This window comes from Thermobia domestica, chromosome 11 (genome assembly GCF_964235325.1).
Source record: "Thermobia domestica chromosome 11, izTheDome1.hap1.1, whole genome shotgun sequence".
Classification (NCBI taxonomy): Eukaryota; Metazoa; Arthropoda; class Insecta; order Zygentoma; family Lepismatidae; genus Thermobia; species Thermobia domestica.
Window position 1 is genome coordinate 219,730,745 of NC_137464.1, and position 26,789 is coordinate 219,757,533.

General features: G+C 38.0%; 2 protein-coding genes across 5 annotated transcripts in view; one reads left to right on the plus strand and one right to left on the minus strand.

Moving 5' to 3' along the window:
- Positions 1 to 25,161, minus strand: part of LOC145664754 (uncharacterized) — a 147,825-nt gene extending 122,664 nt beyond the window's left edge. The window contains exon 1 of the mRNA XM_081731679.1: positions 24,849 to 25,161. The gene's annotated coding sequence lies outside the window, so the exon portion shown is untranslated. The remainder of the gene's footprint in view (positions 1 to 24,848) is intronic.
- The window catches only part of LOC145664756 (uncharacterized), a 99,678-nt gene continuing 91,664 nt past the window's right edge, over positions 18,776 to 26,789 (plus strand). For 2 of the 4 annotated variants that reach the window (XM_081731684.1, XM_081731687.1), the window contains exon 1: positions 18,926 to 19,014. The gene's annotated coding sequence lies outside the window, so the exon portion shown is untranslated. Of the gene's footprint in view, positions 19,015 to 26,789 lie in introns of all 4 variants that reach the window. The other 2 variants (XM_081731685.1, XM_081731686.1) reach the window with 2 other exon arrangements.

The following is a 26,789-nucleotide window of genomic DNA, read 5'->3' on the forward strand; positions in this document are numbered from 1 at the left end:
AGTCGCAACACTAAAATGTTCATTACCTTCTTGAATAAAAGGATTGTTGCCATTCTCTGAGAACACAGGTACCAGTTCTGTGACATCTTTTGTAAATCGCATATTAGCACCAGATGATTCTTCGGAGCGTATTCTGAGATCATCATTATCAGAGATCAATCCACACTCTTCCTCAAAATCCGATACAAGGTTGGCAATTACAGGTCCGGACACCATCCATTTTAGCAACGCACTTGAGTTGTCGAGAATTCCAATTGCACCACCTTCAGACTTCACCGTCTTGTTGCACTGTTCGTGCATTTGATCATGTCCCATACAAGAATGTGGTCGACTTGTTTTGGAACCTACAAAAGCTCCACGGACAAATTCCTCATAAATGACAGGATGTCTAACCCTAAGTTCTCGTAAAGATTTAACAAACACTGACATCCATCTCGCGTAGTGAGTATGGTCAAGAGCGAACATCCAAGATCACATTTGAGATAGTGAGCTTACATACTGTTCAAAATCTGCTATTCGCACACTGTGTAGGAAGTTTAAGAGCAGTAATTCCAACTGTAATACTGTGTATCAGTATTTAAATTGAACCGATTCACTTTGACGAATATCAATCCATTCTTGAAATGATAGATGTTTGTCAGAACCAGAAGACACATACTCTACGTACGCTTTCCTTAGTAATGTATAATGCTGCTGATGTTACCTCGTGAGCATATCTAGCTCGCTTAACGTGAGAAACATTGATGGCCCTTTCCAGAAGTTGCCTCAACCAAAAGATCCGTCCATCCACTTTTAGTTAACCACGTGTGCCCAACATTTCCAGAGACGCCATCTGGTTATGCAAAGGTTCCATCATAACTATAATTAAGTCTTCTCCATACAAATTGGGCAGCATCCATTGTGCTTGCTTTGCCATCGCATAAACAGGCTGATTACACGTAATAACAGGTACTTGAGATGGATTCAATGAAGATAAAGTTCTCTTGATTATATCAAAGCAATGCCGAATTATTGCAGGCGAATTTATGAAATCTGGAAGTAACGGAAGTAAAACTCACTGACTTAGATGGAACCCTACCACGATACTCACAAGTATAAAAAGCTGTCCATGTCATGTTTGACGTATTTCCAGGACTTTCTGTTGCAACTGCTTGGATGTGTTCCAGCCACTTGCTTGACAACAGCTTACTTTGCTCAGGTAGTTCATCAACATTTATGGTCGAAACGGGCACATTGGATTTCAGTGGAGTCATCCAGGGGACATTTGTATACCACACAGGTAACGCACTTTCGCACTTTTTCAAAAATGTCTTAATGCTAAACCCAGAGTCACTTTTTGTATATGGTGATTGAATTATTGATATTGCTGTTCCATGAAAAGACTGATGCAGTGGCGTAGCAGCTGCCCCCGCAACCCCCGCAGTGCGGGGGGCCCCGAGGTATAGGGGGCCCCAAAGTCTTGCGATGAATAAAGATTTAAAGAAATAGAACCTCAACCTTACTTCTATCGGCTTTACAATTAGGGCCCCTTCTCTATACTTTGCGGGGGGCCCGCAAAAGTGTGCTACGCCACTGGACTGATGCGATGTTGTTGATGATGGATTGTGATCGATGTTATCAATGACTGAACATGTGAAAGTGTTAGGTTTGAGGAAAGAAAGGTATATTCTTTTTTCTTCTTCGTACTGCTTGCATAACGTATTTGTTATAGAAGCCGAAATTTCTCGAACTCAATCGTACGAAACACTTATTCTCAGTTTGTGGAGTCTATCTATGATAGCTTTGTTTCTTGTGTTGGCATGGATCATTAATCCAATATATAATGGCAACGGTGTTTCATTAGACTGTGGGTGGGTACGTTTACTTGATCTTGCTTTCTTTTACTCTTCACGCAATTGAAGCGAATTAAATGTGATATTGACAACGCTGCAGTACAAACGTCAAAATTTTCCTCAATAGCAAAGTTTGTACCTTCGAGAATCATTCGCATTAGCGTTACCAATGCAGAAAGAACGGACTGCCCTTGACATCCTGCTGGGAAATGCCCATTAAATTGTGGAAAGGATTGAAAAACCTCATTGCGTATGATGAAGGCAGCCTTAGCCAAACAAATTCCGTCCTCTTCTGAATTCTGCACGCATGCACTGTAGATTGCCTCTCCCACATCATCTGCACACACTATTAACACATCACGGCCTCGCTTTTGTGCTGTCATCTCAGGTATATGTGCTAATATTGTTTCTTTTAGCCGTGAACTGTGCACCATTTTCTCGGCATAATTTACTCCAAATTCTGACATTCGACGAGCGACAAGGAGAGAAAGTTCTGAAAATTTTAAAATTGATGAAGATTCACCACACGAGACAGGATATATTTAATATAAGTAATAGCTTCGGTTAAAACATCTTCATAGATTATTGCATTGGTGTCCCCATCCACAAATGCGGACTGTTTCTTGGCCTTACGTGCATGGTTGTGGAACTGCACAAGACATTTATGATGATATTTGGCTTCTGTTGCGACAATATCGACAGTACTCAGTTTTGCTAATCATTTAGTGTCATTTAGGATCACAGCTTCTTCGCGTACACGTGTTTCATCACCTGCTTCATCACAAAAGAAGCAACTGAATTTGACTTCACCAACTCGGAATGATGATCGAGTAGATGGTCCCGCTTGAGAGTTTTTATCTTCTTGCTTTCGTTTGTCAACAATAGCCCGCGCTAGCTTACTTTTGTCGAACTTATTTCGGCAAGTTTTGTGAAATTTCGCATGTTCTCTACTCATCGTCTCCTCTATTCCATTTCCATCGTCGAGAAGATTAAGTTGAATGCTGATGGAAGTCCAATCTTTTCTTTAAAATCTAGAAGATCATTGCACAAAGATTTATAGCCTGCTCCCTTGTCCATGCGCGAGCTGTTAGCAGAACGGACCAACGATTCAGCTTTATCGTTTTGACATGAAATACACATGTTCCAGTCTATGGTTTCAGAATTAGAATGGCTGAAATCGGCTGGGATCTGTGATATTCTGGGATTTTCTGTGATATTTAGTCAAATCTATTTTTATGTTTTATAATCTCAAATCTACAGTCAGATATCTTACCAAAAAAGTATAGCAGTAATTTGATTCAAAATAACCTCAGAAGAGTTTTCATTCCAAGAAAAAATAATTTTTTTTATATGTTATAGCCAAACCTAACCAGATATATATCCACATAATAGAACTCTGAAAGCAAATAGGGGGCGCGGTGGCTCAGTGGTAGAGCGTTCACCTCTGGTGCTAGGGGTCTCGGGTTCAAACCCTCCTTCCGCCAAATGAACTTTGTGGTGGACAAACACCGTGTGCGTGGGTTTTCTCGGGGTTCTTCCGTTTCCTCCCACTTTCTTCATTCTACCATTTTATTCATTACTCATCATCACCGTCTCCTTTAGCCTAACCGGCATAACCGTGGGACGTAAAACTCAAAAATGTCATTTCATTTTTTCTGAAAGCAAATAGTGGAATGAATTCCGCAGATGTCGGGATTCTCCATTTTATTTTCAGAAAAAAATATATTCAAAAAATGACCGTAATTCAAAAAAATTCAACAGCTAAGTTTTCTTTTATTCAGTATCTCACATCACAAACGCTGTTGTACACCTAGTTGCCTAATCTCAACTTTCTAAAATCTAATCCAATCTAATGTTAGACATGTTATCGTTTGTTAGGATCACGCTAGTAACAATGTAAATAAACCACATTTTTAGACCTTCTCATACAGATTGCGAGAAAGTTATTCAGTAGTTGAGTAGGAATTTTTATATATTCTGGTACCTTAAACAACAAAGATTCTTGTGATATATAAATCTTCTCTCAACTCTGTTTCTGTTAAACAAAAACTTTACCAACATTACCTGAATATCAGCATACATCCCAATAAACAGCAGAAAGACCGGCTGGTTATTTAAAGTTACACCTTCAAGCTTATTTCACACATACACTATGTGAACAAAAGTATCCGGACACCTGGCGGAAAATGACTTACAAGTTCGTGGCGTCCTCTATCGGTACTGCTGGAATACAATATGGTGTTGGCTCATCTTTAGCCTTTATGACAGCTTCCACTCTCGCAGGCATACTTTCAGTCAGGTGCTGGAAGATTTCTTGGGAAATGGCAGCCCATTCTTCACGGAGTGCTGAACTGAGGAGATGTATCGATGTAGGTCGGTGAGGCTTGACATGAAGTCGGCGTTCCAAAACATTCCAAAGGTGGTGTATAGGATTCAAGTCACGACTCGGTGCAGGACAGTCCATTACAGGGATGTTATGGTCGTGTGACCACTCCGCCACAGGCCGTGCAGTATGAACAGGTGCTCAATAATGTTGAAAGATGCAATCGCCATCCCCGAGTCGCGCTTCAACAGTGGGAAGTAAGAAGGTGCTTAAAACATCAATGTAGGCCTGCGCTGTGAGAGTGTCACGCGTAACAACAAGGGGTGCAAGCCCTCTTCAAGAAAAACACGATCACACCATAACACCACCACCTCCGAATTTTACTGTTGGCACTACACACGATGACAGATGACGTTCACTATGTATTCGCCATACCCACACCGCGCCATCGGATTGCCACATTGTGTACCGTGATTCGTCACTCCACACAACGTCTTTCCACTGTTCAATCGTCCAATGTTTACGCTCCTTACACTAAGCGAGGCGTCGTTTGGCATATACCTGCGTGATATGTGGCTTATGAGAAGCCGCTTGACCATGAAATCCAAGGTTTCTCACCTCACGCCTAACTGTCATAGTACTTGGAGTGTACCCTGATGCAGTTTGGAATTCCTGTGTGATGGTCTGGATAGATGTCTGCCTATTACACTTTACGCCCCCTCTTCAACTATCGGTGGTCAGTCAACAGACGAGGTCGGCCTGTACGCTTTTGTGCTGTATGTCCCTTCAAGTTTCCACTTCACTATCACAACAGATACAGTGGACCTAGGGATGTTTAGGAGTGTGGAAATCTCGCGCACAGACTTCTGACATAAGTGACACCCAATCACCTGACCATGTTCGAAGTCTGTGAGTTCCGCGGAACGCCTCATTCTGCTTACTCACGATGTCTAATGACTACTGAGGTCGCTGATAATGTGTACCTGGCAGTAGTGTTGTAAAAAAACGTTTTTTTTTCTGTGAAGTTTTTTCAATAAAAAACAACGTTGTTTTTCATGTTTTTTTCAAAAGTCTGTTTTTTTTCTGGCAACTATTATTTATTGATTTATGTGGCAGATTATTGAAATAATCAACAGAGCTTGAGTCGAAGCCTCGTAACTTACAAATCATTTGTTTCTTTGTACCTATACGAGCAAAATTGTGCGATTATTCCTTTCGGCCCCAGGTCATTTTTGGCGTTTTCCTACATTTCCAGTTAGTGAATTATTGCTCAAAAACCATTCATTTGATTGATATGGTTAAAGTCTTGTTTTTTAGAAAATAGAAGTGGGTATTTTTTGTTGTAAGTTGCATTGCATTGTTGCCAACGGCTGGGAAATTGTTGAGGGAAATGTAGGGGTGAAAATTTACAAAAAATTCCCTAACCGAATTTCAAAATTTTTTGTATCTAGCACCACTGCTGCTATATGAGTTCAAGTCACCTAAACAAATCTTTGGTGTGTTGACAAGGTACAGTGAAATCCTGAAGTCGCTGGCTTCCAAACAAAGAGGGGGAAAAATTCTGTCATACACATGAAATTTTGACACTTTTTAGGCCTCAGAAGCAAAAATCAAATATGCCGAGGCTACAGTTTCTCTAATTATCCTATTGAAACTTTTTATGGTGCGTTCTGTAGGGAAATTGGAAGCTTTCAGGTAGTGATACGATTGTTTCAATGTAGCCAGTAAGAGGGTAGTAATAGAGGGGAAAGGGGAATTTTTCCGAATTTTTCACCTAATAGTGGGAATTAATTGTTTTTTCTGGAAACGCTGCCATCAGACAGACGAAAACTATCTGGAAATAAATAGTAGTACTCCAAGAATATATCCTACAAGTATCATGGCGATATATAACAAAGTAAGCATGAAATTTTAAAAAATATCTCATTCTACCTCACAAATTCACCATTTTCTTACCATTTCCAGAAAATGGTTTATTATAAACCTCAACTGTACTTCCCCTAATTATTCTAGTGAAGCTTTTTGTGGTGCGCTGTGTAGGCTAAGGATGAGGCTATTATACACTGGTACGTTTGTTCGAATGTAGCCAACAAGAAGGAAATAATAGAAATAAAAAGGGAATTTTTCCAAAAATTGCCCCTAAAATCTCGAATTAAATTCTGAAATCGGGAATTTTCTGTAGCTGGCAACACTACCATCAGACACACACAAACTATCTTAAAATAAGCTTTGGTATCCCTCTAATATATCCAACAAGTATTGTGACGATATCTAATAAAGTAAGCATGTCAATAAAAATATCTCATTCTACCTTTAAAAAGTCAGTTATCTTTTCAATTAGAGAACAAGGTCTACTGTAAACCTCAACTGTACTTCCCCTAATTATCCTATTGAAACTTTCTATAGTGCGTTGTGTAGAGCAAAGATGAGACTTCCAGATACTGGTACGTTTGTTCCGATATAGCTAACAAGAGGTAAATAATAGAGACAAAACATATAATTTTTCCAAAATTTCCCCCTAAAATCTGGAATTAAAATTTTCTGTAGCTGGCAACACTGCTACCAGACAGACACAAATTATCTTAAATTAAATATTGGTACACCACTAATATATCCTACAAGTATGATGGCGATATTTGAGGAATAAAGTTTCTAATTACCAAAAATATATTACGGTAAACAGAAAAGTAGGCAAAAACTAGAAAAATCAAGGGTTAGAACCTAAATACGAATTTTACGTACGCCCCCTAATTACCCCATTGTAACGATCTGTACTTGCGTTTGTTAAGTAAGGACAAATGTTCGATTGGCGTAAGTTGACTTGCACTCGGACGTATAAGTACCGATTTATAAACAAAAATTTCTAATTTTTTGCCCAAATATAGGAGAATTTAAATTTCCCTAATTGGCAACACTGCGCGCAAGCCCGTCCAATTGATGTCAACAGTTAGGTATTCATCCTAGGTATCTCCCTGGCAAGTCTTAAGGATTTCTTTCTACAACTAAGGAAGCTACAGGGAAAAAAGAAGTAAAGGAAATTCGAAATTAGAAAGTTCTCGAATTTTTGACTGGGGTGAAAAATGAAAAGGAAATTCGACACCAGAAGAAAAAGAAATTGATATGATAAACTATAGTCCAGCCATATTTTGCAAGAATAATATCCCGATATCTTAATTAGTGTCCACACAGGAGCGGATTAAACAAGTGACACACCCGTGTGTGCCACTTTGGCCACCTGGGCCACCGAGTATACATTTGATTACATTTTTTGACTACTAACTCATGTTGTTTTGTAGTTATAGTCTCGACTAATAATAATATCGTTGTAAACAATAACTTTAAGGAAAATTTTCTCTCCTTTTTACATCTTAGTTCCAACACTGTTGGTAAGAAATGCAGGGTGTTTCAAAATAAATTTTGGGGCTTTAAGTCTTCGTAGTACTTATTACATTTTATGTACAATTATAAGCAATGCATTAAGTAAAAGAGCACCTCAAACAGTCTTTGCTACAAGTGTTCGATGTGAGATTCATTCGTCACACGGCACACATCTAGTCGATAGGCGAGAAAGGCCCATAAAGTTTCTGCCATATGGCACAAAACACATTCAATTTAGGGGAGTCTCGTTTCAACTGTACTATCTCCTGAGGATTTGCTGACGGCCAGATGCAAACATTGTGAGTTGAGTTGATTTTAGTTAAGCGTCCCGTTCAGCAGCGAGGCTATATGAGACGTGGACCTACTGATTAACGTGGAATCCGAACCACATGAGCTCCCGCCGGGAATCGAACCCGGGTCTCCCACGCCAAAGGCGCGTACGCTAACCGCTTAGCCACGAGGGAGCTCGCAAACATTATGAGAGTTCACATTAGCTCTTAGATGAAAGGTCGATTTATCACTGAAGACGACACGATCCAGAAAATCTTCATTGTTATGCAGGAATATTTAAACTTGTGAAATTGGCATGTAAACCGTAATCTGTAGGCTTTAGACCTGTAGCAACTGCAAACGATAAAGACGTAGTTACAAGCTTCTCCTTAATATTCTTCATACAGATTCAGTCTTTATTAAAACACAAAAAGCTTTCTGCTCTCTAGTCTCCATCTTTGCTACTTGCTCTTTCTAACGGCAGACAGAAGAAGCAATGCATGTACATGCGTGAGTACAAAACTGTTTGAGTTGCTCTTTCATTTGATATAATATTTATAATTGTAATAGATACTACAAAGTTTCAAAACCCTAATATTAATTTTGAAACACCATGCATTACTTCAAATTGACTCATCCTATATTCATGTCCTTTATATACATATCATCAGGGCCGGCCCTAGTCATTTTGTCGCCTCGTGCAATGCCATAATTTGCCGCCGCCCCCTTTCTCCAGAAAGAACAAATCTTAAAAGTCATGATTTTAAGTATGCTACTCCAGCATGAACAACAAAGGCGAGGGTAAGTGCAGTAGCACTCAGAAAGGCTTAAATACTTACTAAAAATGCAATCCCGTCGTGTCTGTTTATTTTTCATTAAATATTAATCTATTATGTTAGTGAAAGATAAAGCAAACACACCTGCAGAGGAAAGACGGCAATCCTTTTTATAGAATTCACTATCGAGCTTCAATCTCAATGTATAAGTTTGCAATTCCAGTGCAACTAGCTCTTTTATCTTTATTTCTTGATTTTTCTTCTATATCTTCTAACATTTAAAAAAAAACTTGTTTCTATCTTCAATGATAAGGAACTTGTTTCTGACAAAAACAAGACTAGTTTCATATCAAAACTGTGATAACGTACTACATGGAACAGATATTCACTACTATTCGAGAATTGAATTCTTGCATTTGAAACAATCAAGCAATTTGTGCTTGGATTTATTCCACCATTTGCTTTAGCATTGTCCGTGTGGCCTTAAACTAATGCAACCTAAACTTAATTTATGAATGTAGTATTCAAATAGAAGGTCAGCTTAGTAAATGTAACTACCATCCTCATGAAGTCTGTTTCCAACAAGAAATATTTAATTTAAATAATATTGTAAAACTTTGTCTCATATAGGATCTTTGGGTAGAGCAGTTAATAAAAAGAGCGTCCGGAATCGACTCTCCCTACCAGTTTTTATTATAAAAAGTTTCCTCTATAAAAGTATTTTCTCAAAATACTATACAAATTGATCTCTCTAGAATCAAGGTGAGTTATAGGTGGTCTTTGACCGTAAGGCCGCAGACAGGATCTCCAACAGAGCCCCGTAGCAGGCTAAGAGGAGTGGATTTAAGGAACCAATGCTCCGTAGCAAGCAGAGGCGGGTTAAATGACCAACAGAGCCCCTTAGCAGGCTAAGCGGCTGAGCTTAGGATTCCCAGACAGAGCCCCGTAGCAGGCTAAGCCAGGAGATGGGATAGGCGTAGTCCCATAGCAGACTAGAGGCCTGGGGTTAGGTTACTCCAAGAGTCCCGTAGCAGACTAAAGGAGGTCTCCAGAAAACTGGTATCGAGTTGCCTTCGTCCATCCAATTTATAGGGTCCTTTGGATGGCGGTGGCGCTGCTGCTCCGATGTTGTCTTCTGCTCCGTGGGAGGGGCCAGAAGCCGTCGTCTGCATGTGATTATAGGTCCCTCTGGTGGGAGATCCTCTTGCCGAACTATGTAGAGGTGTTTGTAAACATTGATGTGGAATTGCTTGTTTACCACATCACATAGGATATTACAATATACTTATGACAGATTTTGCCGGACCATCCAAGCTTGCCGCTCCACGCAAATGCCCGTGTTGCATATATGGTAGAGTCGGCTCTGCATATCATATATATCTAGTCGACAAATTATTTATATATGACATTTAGAAAAATACTATTATTCAAATTAGTATTAGTTTTTACCTTTAGACAAGTTATTGGATACTGTTCGTGACAGTAATTATTAAAGGCCTGCTTTCACGAAAAAACAAAATTTCATTTCTACTTTTATTTCTTAGTTGATAGTGATGAAAACTGCTGAAACCCGAATTGTTAATAGGTATGATATTCATGTAAATTGTAAAATATTTGTAGCGTATCAGTATCTAGCGTATAATTTATGTTGCATTTTACGGTAATTACACCTACATAAAAATATTTCATACTTAAATTGACGTAAGATGCATTACAAATGATTATTTGAAAAAAACGACATTTAGAAAAAAACGAGAGGCAATGTTTTTTTCTAAAAAAACGCAAATTTCTGAAAAAATACGAACCGTTTTTTTCTATTTACAACACTACCTGGCAGTGGGTGGCAGCACAATGCACCTAATGTGAAAAACGTATGTTTTGGGGGTGTCCGGATACTTTTGATCACATAGTGTATGTAATATTAAAAAGTTTTCTTGATGATAAAATATAATTTAATTTTTCAAGACAACAACTCGTTTGTCAAATATAAATAGATTTTTTTTCAGTTACGGCACAAAGTTGCTATCATTACAGCCATATTTTCAGCTGGGAGTCACTGTAGCCAGCCACTGCAATTATCTATAGACATCTACCTAGCCGCGCTTAATTTCTCACTGCTGCCTAAATATTTGAAACTGTATACTGGGAGAAAACACTTGCATGCCTTCGTTATGTTTCCCTTGGTCTTAGATAAAACCACTGGGTTGGTCACTTTTGCATTCATTTTTTGCTCACAAAATGATAAAGTAAAGTGTGATGGCTGCAGGAGTTTATTCAATACTAACATGAACAGAAACCAGTGGTGTAGCGCATCACTTTAAATGCACATAGCTCCGAGACTATTGATCTCATATACACTACAAGGATATCAACGTAAAGCTTAAGGTTTTGCTAAACGATTTACAAGAGTGTTATTGCGATATCTGTTAAACCAAAGCTTCCAGATGGATAAAACCATAAACAAATGCCATAGGTTTTTTTTGTTTTTTAATGAATTTTGGGCCCCTCGTGCGGTCCTGGATGATGTTCAATTAAGGCAATATAGAATTTAAATTAAGGGCTTGTTATTTCTCTTGCATTTGAGTCTTTATTTGGCTCTGTAGGTCAAGCCGTTTTCACGTAATAGCTATTCCAGCGATAACATACCGTTCTCCAGGGCTCCAGATGTTCCAGCGCCTGGAATTCCAGGAAACTGGCGTCCGATTTTTGGGGCCTACGTCAGAATTTATTTGTCACTATATTAGTAGACTCTGTGCAAAATTTTATGTTCTTATCACAATATGCATGATTCTTATGAATTTTTCCTCTAATCCACTCCACTATAATCATCCACTGCATGATACTCGTTTTCATATTGCGCTTACATACATTTGAGTCTCATTGTATTATGATTATCTTCCATAATCGAAATAATAGAACAGAAACGGGATTTTACTATCTTCACTTTAAATTAATTTATTTCGGAATTTGTTTTAACTCAACTATTTTTATTTAAAAAATCAAGTGATTTAAATCTTGATTAAAATCGTAATTTAAATCAGACATATTTAAATCAATTTACCCTGGTAAAAAATAGGAACAGGTTGAAAACAAACATGCTTTCTTGAATTTTAAGAGTGAGATTTGTGTAGTGCCGTTCACAGTTTTGCAACTAGCTGATATAAAAGCAGTCCGAAACAAGAGAAGCTTCGGCTCAACCTGGAAAAGATGAGGATAATTACATTTATTTCTGTTAGGGAAGTTCTGCTTTGTTACTATAGGAATCATACATAGTTAGTTTTCTATGAACCCTCAAGTTTGCTTTTTTCTAGCCACTTCTGGTCATTTTTAGCTGTTGAATTTATCCACTTTTTCTCGTTGAGTGTTGGTAACACTAAAGACAAGACAAGAAGCAGAAACGGACTGGGAGTTAACAGTGGCCGTTGAGTTAGTGTTTGAGTTTGCTCGTGTGCGGTTAGATTTTCTCTTTTGTGATAATGATTCTGCGAGTGCTGCATTTTTGACCTCGTGTTTTCTATACATTTGTGTCCTTTCTATCTGTAACTTGTGTTCATTGTCAGTTTTTTGTGTAGTGTTCCTATCTACTTTCTATATTCTTGTTTTTCGCCTTGATGGCGGCAACTTCCAACTGTTCTCTTTTTAACCACGCCACTTTGACGACGACTACTTCTACTTCTTCTCATGCTATGGTGATCGATTCTACAGATAATCATTCGACTACTGCACCTACTGTTCCTAATAATGTTTATGCTGCTCATCATTTGGGCCCTTATATTGTTCATGTCACGAATTCCGGCAGTATTGGTAGACAACATCCTATGAAATTGGGTTGTTTATTACATACACATGGTGTTGCAGACGTATTGGATTTCAAACAAGTAGGTCGTAGCTTACTCAAAGTTTATTTTCGTACTGGTTCTGCAGCGAACCAATTCCTTACAAAACCGTTATTACATGCAAATAACTGGAAAGCCTATGTGCCAAACTACGAAGGCTATGTGCCAAGTTTCCCGCAAAGGTGTTATCCGTAATGTGGACCCGTCTCTCAGTGAAGCCGATCTTCTGTTGCATATAAAGAGTTCAGCTAAAATAACGCATATTTCGTACCAATTCTTCTCTTGTTCCGAGTTCTCACCCTTCCTCTGCAGCGGTCGAGGGGCTTCATCCCCCGCGCTCCCCCCGACCCCGTCTACATCCTTTTTTTCCTCTCCGAAAACATCTACTAATACAGTTGTTTTAACCTTCAATACCAATATTCTGCCCGATTATTGTACCCTTTTTTACATGCGCCTCCCAGTGGCCACTTATATACCTCAACTGAAACAATGTTATAAATGCTTCCATTTTGGTCATTATTCTCAAAATTGTAAAGGTGCACTCACAAGATTTATGCTCTCCAAAAACACTGTACCTACTTTCACCCTGATATTATATTCTTACAGGAAACAATGCTTAAAACTCCTTCTCCCCGTCTCCTTTCTAATTATAATTGGCTTCATGAACTTTGTGCTGATGGCTACAGTGATAGTTCCATTGGAATCCGTAAATCCCTTACGTATTTTCTCCTTCTCACCCCCTTTCAACACTCCGAGATACATTGTCAGGCTGTTCGAGTTGGCTCTGTTACCTTCATCAATGTGTATGTACCTCCTCATCTTCATCTGCTAGCCTCTGACTGGATCTCTCTTTTTCAATCTCTACCCTCTCCGTGGTTTCTTGGTGGTGACTTTAATTGTGATAATCCCTTCTGGGGGCTACATTCGCTAATATGGCCGGTAATGAATTTTATGATGCTTATTTTCATTCCTCTTGTTATCTTATAAATGATGGCACCCCCACTCGTATTCCCCGTCCTTCTCTCAGTCGACTCCTCCGTTGGGAAGTCTTCGCTGACGCTTTCGGCAGTGATCATTTCCCACTTCTCATCCATGCCTCCTCCCCCACCCTCCTTCTCCGTCTTTGTCTTTGGCTTTACCTCCCTCTCCTCCCTCATTTTCACCCCTATCCACCTCTTTAGACTGGGCTCACTATCAAACTATCCTCCAACATTTGCCATCAGCACCGCTTTCCACCTCTTCCCACGACCAAGCAATCCATTTTCGCCCTAAAATGGCTATCAGCACCCGCCAATCACACCTACATCGTTCTGTTTCCCCTTCTCCTACTCGCCGTTTCGCTCCCTCGTGGTGGACCTCTGAATATCAAAAATGGATAAATCAACGTTTCCATGCTCAACAAACCTATATCCAAACCTGTTTCACAGCTAATTGTCTTCTTTACCAACATGCACAAGCTCTTGCCAAACGTCATATCCGCCTCTCTAGTCTTTTAGTCTGGGGACGTTTCTGTTCTACTATTACTTCTGGTATTAAACCTTCTAAACTTTGGTCCTTTTACCGCTCCCTTACTCATTCGGTTCGTTCCCTTACATCTCTGATACATATTTCTTCCTCATGGATTTCCCAATTTCATGCCCAATTAGCCCCGGCTACGAGTATGTTACCTCCCATTTGGTTTTCTCCTTTCTTTCAAGATCCTACTGTTACGCCTCTGGATTCGCCATTTTCTCTACATGAATTAACCATGGCCCTTTTAAAACCTAAATTCACCGCTCCCGGTAAAGACGGCGTCTTGTTTAGTCACCTTCAACATCTGGGCTCACTATCAAACTATCCTCCAACATTTGTCATCAGCACCGCTTTCCACCTCTTCCCACGACCAAGCAATCCATTTTCGCCCTAAAATTGCTACCAGCACCCGCCAATCACACCTACATCGTTCTGTTTCCCCTTCATATTCCTTCTATCCGAGCTTTTACATCTATACAACACCGTCTAGACCACTGAACATATTCCTCCACTTTGGAAGGAATATGTAGTTCTTTCTATCTTAAAACCAAATAAAACCCCTCGGGTAGCTAATCATTACGGTCCTATAGCTCTTTCTTCCTGTTTTCTAAAAGTCTTTGAGCATCTTCTTAAAAATCGAATACAATGGTTTGTGAATCATCATAATCTTCTGTCCCAATATCAGTTTGGATTTCGTGTGGGGCGATGTACTTATGACTGTCTCACTACTTTGGTTTCTGATGCCTGGTTGGCCTTCACTCAACGTAAATCTCTGTTCGCAGTGTTTTTGGATCTTGAATGAGCCTATGATACTGTTTCTTTCTATTACCTTTTAGACGAACTCGGCAACTAGGTCTTCCTCCTAAATTTATTCGTGTCATACATAATTTACTCATAAATCGTACTGTTTACATCCGCATTGGTCACCAGTATACTTCCTCCAGACTTACTTCCCAAGGCCTTCCTCAAGGTTATGTTTCAGCCCCCCTTTTATTCAATTTATATATCGCTCGTCAAATCCGTCATCTTGGTAATAATGTTCGTGTTTTGTGCTTTGCAGATGATATTGTCGTGTATACTCCAGCCTCTTCTCCTTCCCTGGCCTCAGATCTTCTTACTACGGCTCTCACATCCTTCGCCCTTTGGTGTGATCAATATAATTTTTCAGTTAACTGGACTAAAACACATCTTGTGGAGTTTACCCGGAAACGTTCTACTTCCCCTCTCCAATTAGTAATCCGTGGAGTTTCAATACCTCAAGTCTCATCTGTTAAATATTTGTGCATGTACTTGGATTCCTCTTTGCGTTAGACTCCTCGCTTTCGATACCTACAAACTAAAACTGGCCTTTATATTCATCTTCTGCGAATAATCAGTAACTCCCGTTGGAGTGTTGACATTCGTCACCTCCTTACCCTATTCCGTCAAGTTTACCTCCATATGATTACCTATGGCCTTTTCCTCCTTTTCCCGAAACCTGTCAAACGTATTAAAAGCATCCAATCCCTTCAAAATAGCACCCTTTGTCGTTCCTCTTACTCCCTCCCACTACTGCCGCCACAGCTCTATTTACTGAAGCATGTGTTCCTCTCCTAACAACATGTTAAATTCCTCAGTGATACCTTCTGTGTTTCTCGCTTCCCCAGTACCTCCACTGTTTTCCTACCCAAACTCCAATCATTATCATACCTACATACATCATCTCATCATCGTAACTATCATTCCTCCCTTCTCTTTATTTATTACAGTTATACCACTCTTTCCCCTCTCCTTCCCCTACTTTCTCGATCTCGGACTCCTTTGCCTTATTTGTATGATTATTTTCTTTCACCCTTAGATCTCAATATCAAACTTCCTCCTTACCCTCCCTCTTCGATTGGTCTCCAATATGTTTCGCTTTTCCATTCCTGGCTTTCTCACTCAGTGTTGAATTCAGATATTTTCACCCAGGGGGAATGTGAACTCCTCGGGGGTTCTTTTTCTGTATTTTTGCAAGAAAGCAGCATATTTAACAATTCCACACATGCACATCTTAGCTAATTATGAGACTAATTGCTGATAAATATTCAATGTGAGATTATATTTAAAAAAACACAATCATTTAATTTTATCTAAAACATTAAATAAAGAGTGGCAAAAAATATTTAGATCAGCTGCTAAAGGTGAGAATATTTTAAAAAGTAAACCCTGCTTTTCCTTGATTTTGAGCACTTTTTATTACTTTTTTCCTTTAATTTTATATATGTGCACATGCTCACATGTGCACATGTGTTTGATTCCTCTCTTTTCTCTTTCCTTCTTTTCTTTTCTTTTTCCCTCCCGAATCGTGCGCCCCTTACTTCGGTGCCCGGGGCCGTTGGCCCTCTCGCCTCTCCTTCGTCACCTTCATTAGCAATCTTTCACTTATAGGCTATACTACTATTATATTGATATATTCTATAAATGCCTAACCCAGGAGGGATAACTGTTCCTCCCTGATCGCTCTAAATGACGCCCTCTGAACCTCACCCTTTAATTGACTTATTTTTAATTAAAGAAAGGTGTGCTTACTTTAACAATCGTAAAACAGATTTACGTCCGTTACTTCCGATACGAGAAATTGGATTTAGGCGCTCTATTTCAAATAATGCAAGAATTGTACATTTTCAAGAACTGAAGTCTGCTGACATCAGAGATCATATGGAATGATCGAAAGATCTTCCCTATCTTTCCTTTACTATCTCAATCTCTGCTAGTGCTACCTACTAATATATATTATAGGGCGATAGTATAGTACCGACTAAAATACAAACCTTTCTTCAACAGTTGACAATTTCATGTTCTGCCAAACTCGGTCATAGCGTTAAGAAATACAGGTTTTATTGACTATATTGGTATTCTATCCTAGATGTTACATGCCTAATATTTATATAGAATGGGTATCCGTCATGTATATGTATCTTGAGAGATCGGATTTCGTCTGCACGTGGACGGAAAGAAAAACAAATAATTGGGTGAAGTAATTTCTACATTTTGTGACTGAAATTTTGGGAGTTTCTCCGGGGGGAATGAATTTTCTTCGGGGCGAGATTCCCCCTGAGCTACCCCCTGAATTCATACCTGTTCTCACTTCCCCTCCAACATCCACTATTTATATACAGATGGCTCTAAATTACGTGGCTGTCGGTTTGGGTTTCTACTATTCTTTTCTCAATCTACATTTCAGTTACAAATTGTCCTCTTCTACTACTATCTTTCAAGCAGAAGCCTACTGTGTAGCTGCTGTCCTCCGTCACTCTCTTCACAATTCTTCTGCTATAGAGTCTTGTTACTGATTCCAAATGCCTTCTTTTCACATTACAATAATACCCTTGGACTCCTACAACTGATCGTATTATTTTAGAGATCAAATCGTCGGTAGCTCTACGTACCACTCATGGCTTTTCTACTTTCTTTTTATTAGTGAAAAGTCACGTGGGTGTCGTGGTCAATGAATCAGCAGATCGCGCAGCACGTGAGGCAGATTGTTTGATCATCCGATTTCTCTCAAACTCTCACCTTCCTCCTACCGCTCCCATTCCCTTTGTCGTCATCTACAGCGTTGGAAAGATTTTAACTCCTAAAGTCCTACAGCTAATTGGTACTGGCATCACCCTTCCCCTCTAACCACCCCTCCTTGGTTTGTTTCAACCTCCCTCTCCACCTTTCAAATTCGTATCTTACTCCAACTCCGTCTTCATGTCGCACCTACTCCCGTTCGCCTCTATCGTCTGCGTCAACGTCTCTCTCTCCGCTGCGACTGTGGAGTGGACCTTGGTACAGGCAATCATTTGTTTTTTTCATGTCCTCTCTACTCTCTCTATCGTTCCCAGTTCTACTCTCTCTTGTATGCAACTTATCGTTCGGGACCTTTCTACTTTGATTCCAATCTATTCACGGCGCCGATTTCTTTTCTCATTTTTTTTTTATCTGTCTAGAAATCGATGTTTCCCTATAGTTCATAGTGCTCTCTCTTGTCAGCAGCTTTTCTCTTGAATTTCAGTGTTTATTCTCTACCCTATTTGAACTATCTTATTTTTTTGTTGTAACCTCTGTAAATTGCCGATAGGTCTTATTCAAAACGATGACAGCATTTCTGCTTCATATTTGACGCAAAAGCAGTGAAGTGAAGTGAACTGTGGTCGTTAGGGCGAGTGCCTCGTGTGTGGTAGTACTCAGTGCGGAAGAGACTTGAGTTAGATCTACTATACACCTACGTTATACCTGCACTTTCGGTAATAGTATACATGACAACCCCCTGATCTGCTTTTCTTCTGTGATCTGTTACCACTTCTACATGAAATATCATAAATTATCAACGTAGTGCAATAGTAAGAAGTATCCATGTGCACGCGATGTGTTCAATTTCCCCCTTCCCACAAACAGTCATAGATAAAGTACAAGGGCACTACACATGCAGATATAAAGTACAGGTACGTTCTTTTTTATTTTCGTATCAGTCGATAGGTAAATAAAAGTCGCTTTGTTACCCCCTTTGTAAGTTCGTACATACTCAATGAATAATCCCTAAAAGTATGAGCGTCCTGCTCCTCCCGGAACTGATGCAGCTTCATGTATACTATATCCACACTTTCTTTTACATTTACATGTACATACATCCCCTTTTTTCTACTCTTTGTTCTTTTTTCATTTTACACTTCCCACTTTCCTCTAACTTTTTGCCCTGCTCAACTTGGTTTTCAGACCTCTTTCACAGTCTGAACTTCATTCCCGATTTTGATCTTTTCCTGACTTTGAACTTTTTTTTGATTGTGTCCTTTCTTCCCAATTGTGTCTTGTAGTTTATTCAATTTTGTTCCTGAATCAAAATCCTCCGTATGTGGTACACATTTGAGAATTTTACATTCGAAGCACACATGACTATTGAGGTGGTGCACCTATCTATTTGACCGGTAGTGGTCTACGACAAGAAGCGGACTGCTTTCGAATATCTGAAGAAGGAGTCAAGTCAAGTCAAGGTAAGCCCTAAGCAGTTCCTGTTTGGAGTGTAGATTTACAATAGAGGTTCAGGTATTTATCCGTAAGGCCTGCGGCCTTTCTGTCGCCGAGTAAGTCCAACCACAAAGTATGTCTTCTTATTTTCTCTGTGTTCCCAACATGATAGACGTACAGGTGGCATTACGGCAGACGGTTCGGCCGAATTTTTTATACATATCTTACGTTTTCAAGTTAGAGCATTGCATTTTTCTTAGCAGAGTATGCGCTAAATAAGGAGCTCCGTTACTACTTGCAGATTGACTTAAGGAAAGCTCAGAGCAGCGCAGTGGATCAGTGCTAGAGTGTTCACCTCCTGTGCTTAGGGTCTCTGGTGCGATCCCAGCTCGCGCCGTGTGGACTTTGTAGTAGACAAACAGTGCTCGTAGGTTTTCTCGGGGTTCACCCATTTCCTCCAACTTTCTTCATTCATTTCTTATCATCACCGTCTTCAGCCTAACCGGCATAATCATGGGACGTAAAACTTAAAGGTTTCATTTCAGGAAAGCTCAGTAGAAATACAGTGCGGATGTATGGCATAAAAACTACAGTGCATTAAACACGAAGCAACTTATTTTAAAGTGGCCTTATAAAGGAAGGATGCTGTCTAACCGAGTCGGGGCAGCAGCGCAGCAAAGGGGAGCGTCCGTAGGGAGTAGGCGCGTCAGCGACCGGGGTATACGCATAAACAAGGGTACTGGAAGAGCACTTACACACAGGGTTGGCAAAAACCATGGTTTTTATTTAAAAAAACCAAATAAACCGGTTTTTTTGGTTTAAACCAGTTTTTTTTTGGTTTAAACCAGGTTTATTTGGTTTAAATAATTTGCTCTATATATTCATATCATATATGGACAGAAATAAGTTTGTTTCGCCTTGATGTTATTATGCAACAGCCGGGTTATGCTGGAAGGGGTCATATAAGCTTAAAGCGAAATAAAAACTGCTTCTCGATTTACATCCGAGAGAAACTGTCCTCCATTTGAACTCGGAACCAAGACTAATTGGCCACAAATGCGATACGTCTGCCGACTCACTCACGAAGGAATCCTGATAAAAATACGTTGTACTGATCTTTACATGCTTCTTAATATAACTGGCAAGAGTCATTTCAGAAGGACAAAAAGATAAACAGTTGCACAAGTGAAACCATTATACAGAATTACATATGGACAATCTCAAAGTACTACGGAGTACAGAAGAAATAATTTAGTTCAAGTTAGTTAACAACGACTTTTATTGGTCCGAATTAAAGAAATACAACGACTTAATTTGCATATCAGTAAGAAAAGTGAATAAAGATACGAATTATTTGAGTCCACTTTGGCTCAGACTCATTTACACATAAATAGATACCAAAGATACTTCTCATTTCACTAAATGCCTCTCGTGGGGTCTGTATGACCCCCCACCACACACAAAAAGTACGGCATTTCGATGTATTTTATCAATAGTAAACATTGAAATGAAACAATATTAAGAATTTTTCTTGATTGCAATTACATAACTATAACAACTACAAAAAATTCACAAAACAAACATTTATAAATTTATATAAAAAAAAGTTGCTTTCGTAGTATAATCTTTTTGAGTAATGAATGGGGAATTTAGGTCTGAATATAATACGAATAATATACGGGAGTGAAACGTGATAACCCATGAATGTGTGTTCATCAAGATTTTACGAAAATAACACTTTTACGAACATTTTTCGTTTTTTGGTTTAAACCAGTTGGTTTTTTTGAAAAAACCAGCTTGTTTAAACCTTGGTTTAAACCATGGTTTAAACCACCTCGGTTTAAACCAGCCAACCCTGCTTACACATACAATACTTTCATTATCACTTCAAAAATTCATTTCAATATGCTGTGCACTGACAGTAATTACTTACATTCAGCCTCTCATTCCTTCACAAAAAAGGTTTTTCATCATAATTTACCTATAAATTTTCGATTTTGTAGAACCGTTTGCTCGAGTGAACCCGTACTGGTTTACGTTTGGTGCACCACTAGAAAAAAATGTTGGAAAATTATAATTGTTTCATTAATTTCCTTCTTATTGCCCTGAAAGAGATTTAGAATGACAAACGTAAAAATACGCGGCTTGGTGTAGGTAAAATGGCAGTAGTGCCGTATCACTGGACCAGTTTGAAAACTGACAAAGAGCACTAAGATGTACTACATTCGGTTATAATTTGTTGGAATACATTAAGTTACGTTAGATTACGTTAGGGGCATAAAACTACAGTGCAAAAACACAAACCAACCTGTGCTGTGTGTCCACTAAAAGCAGTAGTGCTATCTAACCGAGTCAGTGCAGGGCGAAACTGATGGGCCCGTGCGTCCGAAGGGACCAGTCGCGTCAGCGACGTCTGGTATACGCATAAGCGAGTGTAATGATATGTTGGTTTTGGCTATCATAAAAATTTCAATAACACTTGTCATGGTTTCACACTTGCAACGCTTCACTTGTTAACTTACAATACAGCTTTTGTGCACTGTGCAGAAATACATTCCCGTTGAGTTAGAGGTCACTTACCTTCAAATCTGAGGGTTTAAGCTTTTCCAATTTCAAGAGGAAAATCGTGTACAAAATTTTCTTGGGGTTTCCTTACCCCTTTCCTACACTGAAAATAGTGTGTTCCTTTCTTCTTTTGTATTTTCAATTCATGTCTATATTTACCACACACACTGTTCGCTTGTTCAGCATACCGTGTCTTTCACAAAATTTCTGTGATTGTCGTTCGTTATTTTTATACAGTTCCTCATAACTAATACATAATACGTCACACCCTTGTCATATACGCTCCGTTTCCACACTGCCTTTCGCGCTACTATCTCATGACAAATGTATCTCTCCGCGCAATAGTTGTTCCCCCTCACAATACAGTGCCGCTCACAACATCAAAAACAACTTTCTTCACTTATACTGTTTCACTTACCTTACTTTCACTCATTCCTCCCCACAAACTTTAATAAATTCTCCAATTGAACGGTAAATTTCCTAAAGTTGGTCCGGCGATACGGCACTTAACCCGGTGAAATTAAAAGGGCCACCAGAAGTAGTTGTTGAAAAGTTACAATTCTTTTACGATTTTGCGTACAACTACAGCTTCTGGATATATGACATGAAAACTATACTTCGGAAAGCAAACCAACTTGTAGTAGGTGGCCACTAAGAAGCACGCATGATATCTAACCAAATTGGGCAGGCCGAAGCTAGTCTCCCGTGTGTCAGCGATGGTGGGTGTACACGTAAGCGAGTGCAGTAAAAAGAAGTGGGTTTTGGCAGTGATAATGATGGTTTCTTACTAGTAACGCTCCATTTGTAAACAAAAAATATAGTAATATTTTCCATGTACAAGCGTTGGTTTAATAGACTTAAATCCGGTTAAAACTACTCACTGAGCAAACAATACTTTTATTGTAAAAATTAATGTGTAACAGTTTCTCCAACTATCTGATATAAAATATAGCTTCTGTACACTGCAGAAATACACCGCAGGTGAAAAATAGAATGTAATAGAGTCACCTTTCGTATGTACTAGCTTATTTTATTCGTCGTAAAGCACTTGTAATTATTGTATACCAGTAATCCTACACGTGTAAACCTGAAATACAGTTGTATTATTTTTATATAGAAAAATCGAGTTGGCTGTGAATATCCTGCTTTTGTGACACTAATTTGTAAACAAACCCTGAGGAAGAAATGTATAGTTCATTCAAGGAACGTTCAGTACCTCATGTAAACAAATACACGTGGTGATTGTTTCATTTTATTGGTTAAAGAGCCTTGTCGCATTCATACGACAGAAGAAAATAGTCCATTGTCAAGTAAGCTGTTTTTCAATGTTTTTGTTGCTTATAAGGCTCATTACAAGAAATACAATTTACTTACAGTAAAATAACAGAAACAACACTATCTAAGAACTAAATTGAATTAATGCAACAAAAGAGAATACGCATGCGTAGAAACTGGGTTTGGCCCACCTTATGCGCGAATCAGAGTTTACAATATTGCTGCGTGCTGGGAATATGCAAAACGCCGACAGGGTACAAGCACGTGCTTCTCGAAAGAAGCGGTGACCGATAGCCAATCATCCGATGACTGGCGGAGTAATACCATTCTACAATCTTTACATCAGGATCAGAAGGTTCGTTGAATGAGCTTTAGGCAAACGTTTGATTTAATATTTGTGGAAAGTGCCGATATTTTTATTCATGCAGATATTACTAACGTTTGATTTTCTACAATTATTCATGTGGAATTTATTATCCTGTTCGGCAATGGTCATGCCGAGAAAATTTGTAAAACGCTCTCTTTTCCAGGAATGAGAAAATCTCGAAAATAAATCAAAAATCCTGAATTGGATTACCACTTCGTTAAAGATTCTTAAAATCCAATAAAAACAGAGTGATGAGTATTTCTAAATATTATACACTATGATAATTTACAAATTTTTGAATAGGTAATAAAGAAAGGAAAAAAAATTAAGTTCTGTAATACTGCTTTGTTCCAACGAGATAACGCACAACTGACTCGGTTCTAGAAAATGACATTTAGGTTCTTGCTTAAGCAGTAAACCAGCAGTAAGATTCCGTATTATTACAATCTCTATATGTATCACTGTTCACATTGCTATTTAACAAATTAGTTTATTCGAAATCATAAGCTCAAGTTAGGATAACAATTTTATTATCTTAGGTCGGTTTATCATTACAAAACGGAGACAAGTTTGAGAAAAAAAAAAATCTAGTTTGATTAATAACTTAAAACAATTGTATCTCATAATAATTTCGTAAAGTTGCATATCCATACTTCAATTGATATATTTGATAATCACAAGACAATTTCAGCGAATCGGTACATTAGTTACAATATATCAGACAAGGATTGATCTTAAGTAGCCAACTACGGAACTTTACAATAATTGCTCTTCGACTAAATTCGTATCATGACTGGTTTTACAGACAAGAAAAAAAAAAAATCTACCAAATACTGATCCATCCCCTTTTTAATTATCTATAAAAAAACTGAACGTTCCATTTCTGAAGACATAATTATCTAACTGTCACTCATATTCTACAATGTCCTGCAATCTGTGTTGCTACTGTATAACTCCAACTGAGTTCTAAAACTGTAGCATATATCAGATATGGCTTAAGCATTTAGCCCGCCCTCGGACAATACATTAAATATTTTATTTATGCACTACAAAGATAAGAAAGAAAACGAAAGGAAAAAAAAATAATAATGGACAGCGAATTATGTACAGATGGTATGATTGATGATAAGAAACGTAAGTACGTGACAGGATATTCTCAATACTAATATGGAACGTTATTGTTTTATGTATCTACTTTTTCTTTTTTTTACAACATGCAAGAGAATTCATACTAATGTGGTGGATCAATTCATTAGTTTGTCAGTCATATAAATCTAAGAGCCACAAGGTGAAGTCAACCTTCATAAAATATTCCGGAGCTAAGCTAATCATACCGTGAGTTTACAGTAACTAAGAACATGTACCGAATACGCAATAAGGATAAATTCGATTATATTTAAATGCATTCCGACCTAAGATTCATTCTATCATGCAAAATTTTGAATTGACTGCAAAGATTAATAGTAACGTGGAGACATTTATGGCAGATAAGCGAGATGCGTAACGCAAATGAAATTTAGCTATCCATAGTACTCATATTGATCATTTTCGCAAGATTACTTCCAAGAGTTATTAGTTTTTTTTTTTTTTTTTTTATAATAAAAATTTTCAAACTGTTGAATTTCACAATACACTCCTACGTCACCGACGCCATCTTGGAAGACGAACTTTTATCTCCATAAAGATGTTATTGTTCAAAATAAGAAAAATCTGGTTACCTGGAAGTCAGGTACAATTACTTACAGTCTTAAGGACTCATAAGATGAACAACTTTCCAGTCCGGGATGGCAGGGAATCTTGGTCATCTGCTGGTTCCTCAAACTGGTTTTTATGTGCTGGTTGCTATCATGGCTTCCAGCAACTATTGACCAGCGGGGGTGGAATCAGAAAAGGTTGAATTTAATTTTGTGAGAACTCGGCAATCTAAAGAAACTATTTAAGGTGTTCCTAAATCACATTTTTTTATAGGTTAATATCACAAATCAAATAATTTCAGAATATAATAAATTTCAACTTCGAGTTCTCTCACCCCCTTTGCTGCTGGTTTGTATTTGTTTCTTCTTCTTCTTCTATACCTAACTACTCGTGCATATCCTATTTTATGTATAATTATTAATTCACACTATAGTTAATTGCATTAATTTAGAAAAATCAGTATATCAACAACTATCATTAAAATCGTGTTTGCTTTATCCCAATTTAGTGATTTTACTGTTTATAAATATAATCCTAATACGTCTAATATTATTAATCAATTGAGTTTGGTAGTACCCAGCAGAAAACTTCACTAAAGCTTCACTGAATTGTCATTATTATTAGGCCTAATGCTCTATTGATAATTAAGTATAAAAATACAATTTTGGATTGAAAATCTTGGTGAGTAATAATAATACCATTTTCAAATTAATAAAGTGTGTAATACAAATCCCCCTTCTTCTATTCAACAATTTAATATGATTTTGAAATGTACTGGTAATGTTTCATTATTATTATCGTAATTATATTTGTATTACCGTAATGCAGTTCTTCCTCAGCACAATGCACATTGTGACACCGGTTAATTTATTTATACATAATTATATTCCGCCTAACAATATAGGTTTTACAAGTCAAACGTGTGCTCAGATATAGAATAATAGCCTAAATCTATATAATTACGAAATATCAGAGAAAGCAAAGGTTTGCCAAGGTGTGCCAAACCGACCTAACAACAACTAACCTATGTAATTAACACAAACACACGAACATAACAATAATAAAATAAAATTGGCACAGATACACAATACGGGAGCCATCAAACATGTAACGAGTAAACGAGTATCAACATGCATACCGGTATTAATATAATGTAATCGCTACCGGTAAACCGGTACGTTACAAATTAATTTTACTGATATTTTCAAGTTCCGTGGTGATATTAATTTTATAATAAATGTGAAACTCTGTCAGTAGATCTTACGAGGGTTTCAGGAATTTTACTTCCATATCGATTGATTACAGTGTAGGCTAGAAGAGGTTAGGGCTACCCATGACTAGTCCCCCTATTTGTTTTCAAAGAAAGAATAATTGGTGTAAACTCATAGTTGTATTAGATTAGTTTTAATAGACATGCTGGACATGTTCGGTTCAATTCCTTTAGATTTAGCAATACAATGTTCACAAATTTGGCTTGAAGAAAATAAGTATAATGACCTAGAAATGAAGATTTAGCAAATTACCAGACTATTAGAACTGTGCCTTAAAATACTTCAACGATCTCGAAATTTATTAACGCATAAAAATTGTAGAGCGTTGTATAAAGTAAAAAATAAGTAAATAAAAATAAAAGATCGAAAATTAGTACTACAAACAAACAAAGATTGACAAGGTCATTGTAACCATTATTTGCAGATATAGTTATGAACTACAATATTACAAAAACAAAATTTTCTATTAGATAAGTTCAAATTCATAAAATATTTTAGATACCCAACATCTTATTTCTTTATAGAAAGGAAGATTTAAAAATTTTAATGGGGGAACGTAACAAAATTTATCCAAAAATAAAATTTATTGCAGAACTAGAAAACAGTAACCACGTACATTCTTGGGACATGATCATGTTACGATCAAATAATATTTTTCATATTGATATCTACAGGAGACCCTTTTTATATAAGCAAAAATCAACACCCGCATTACAAG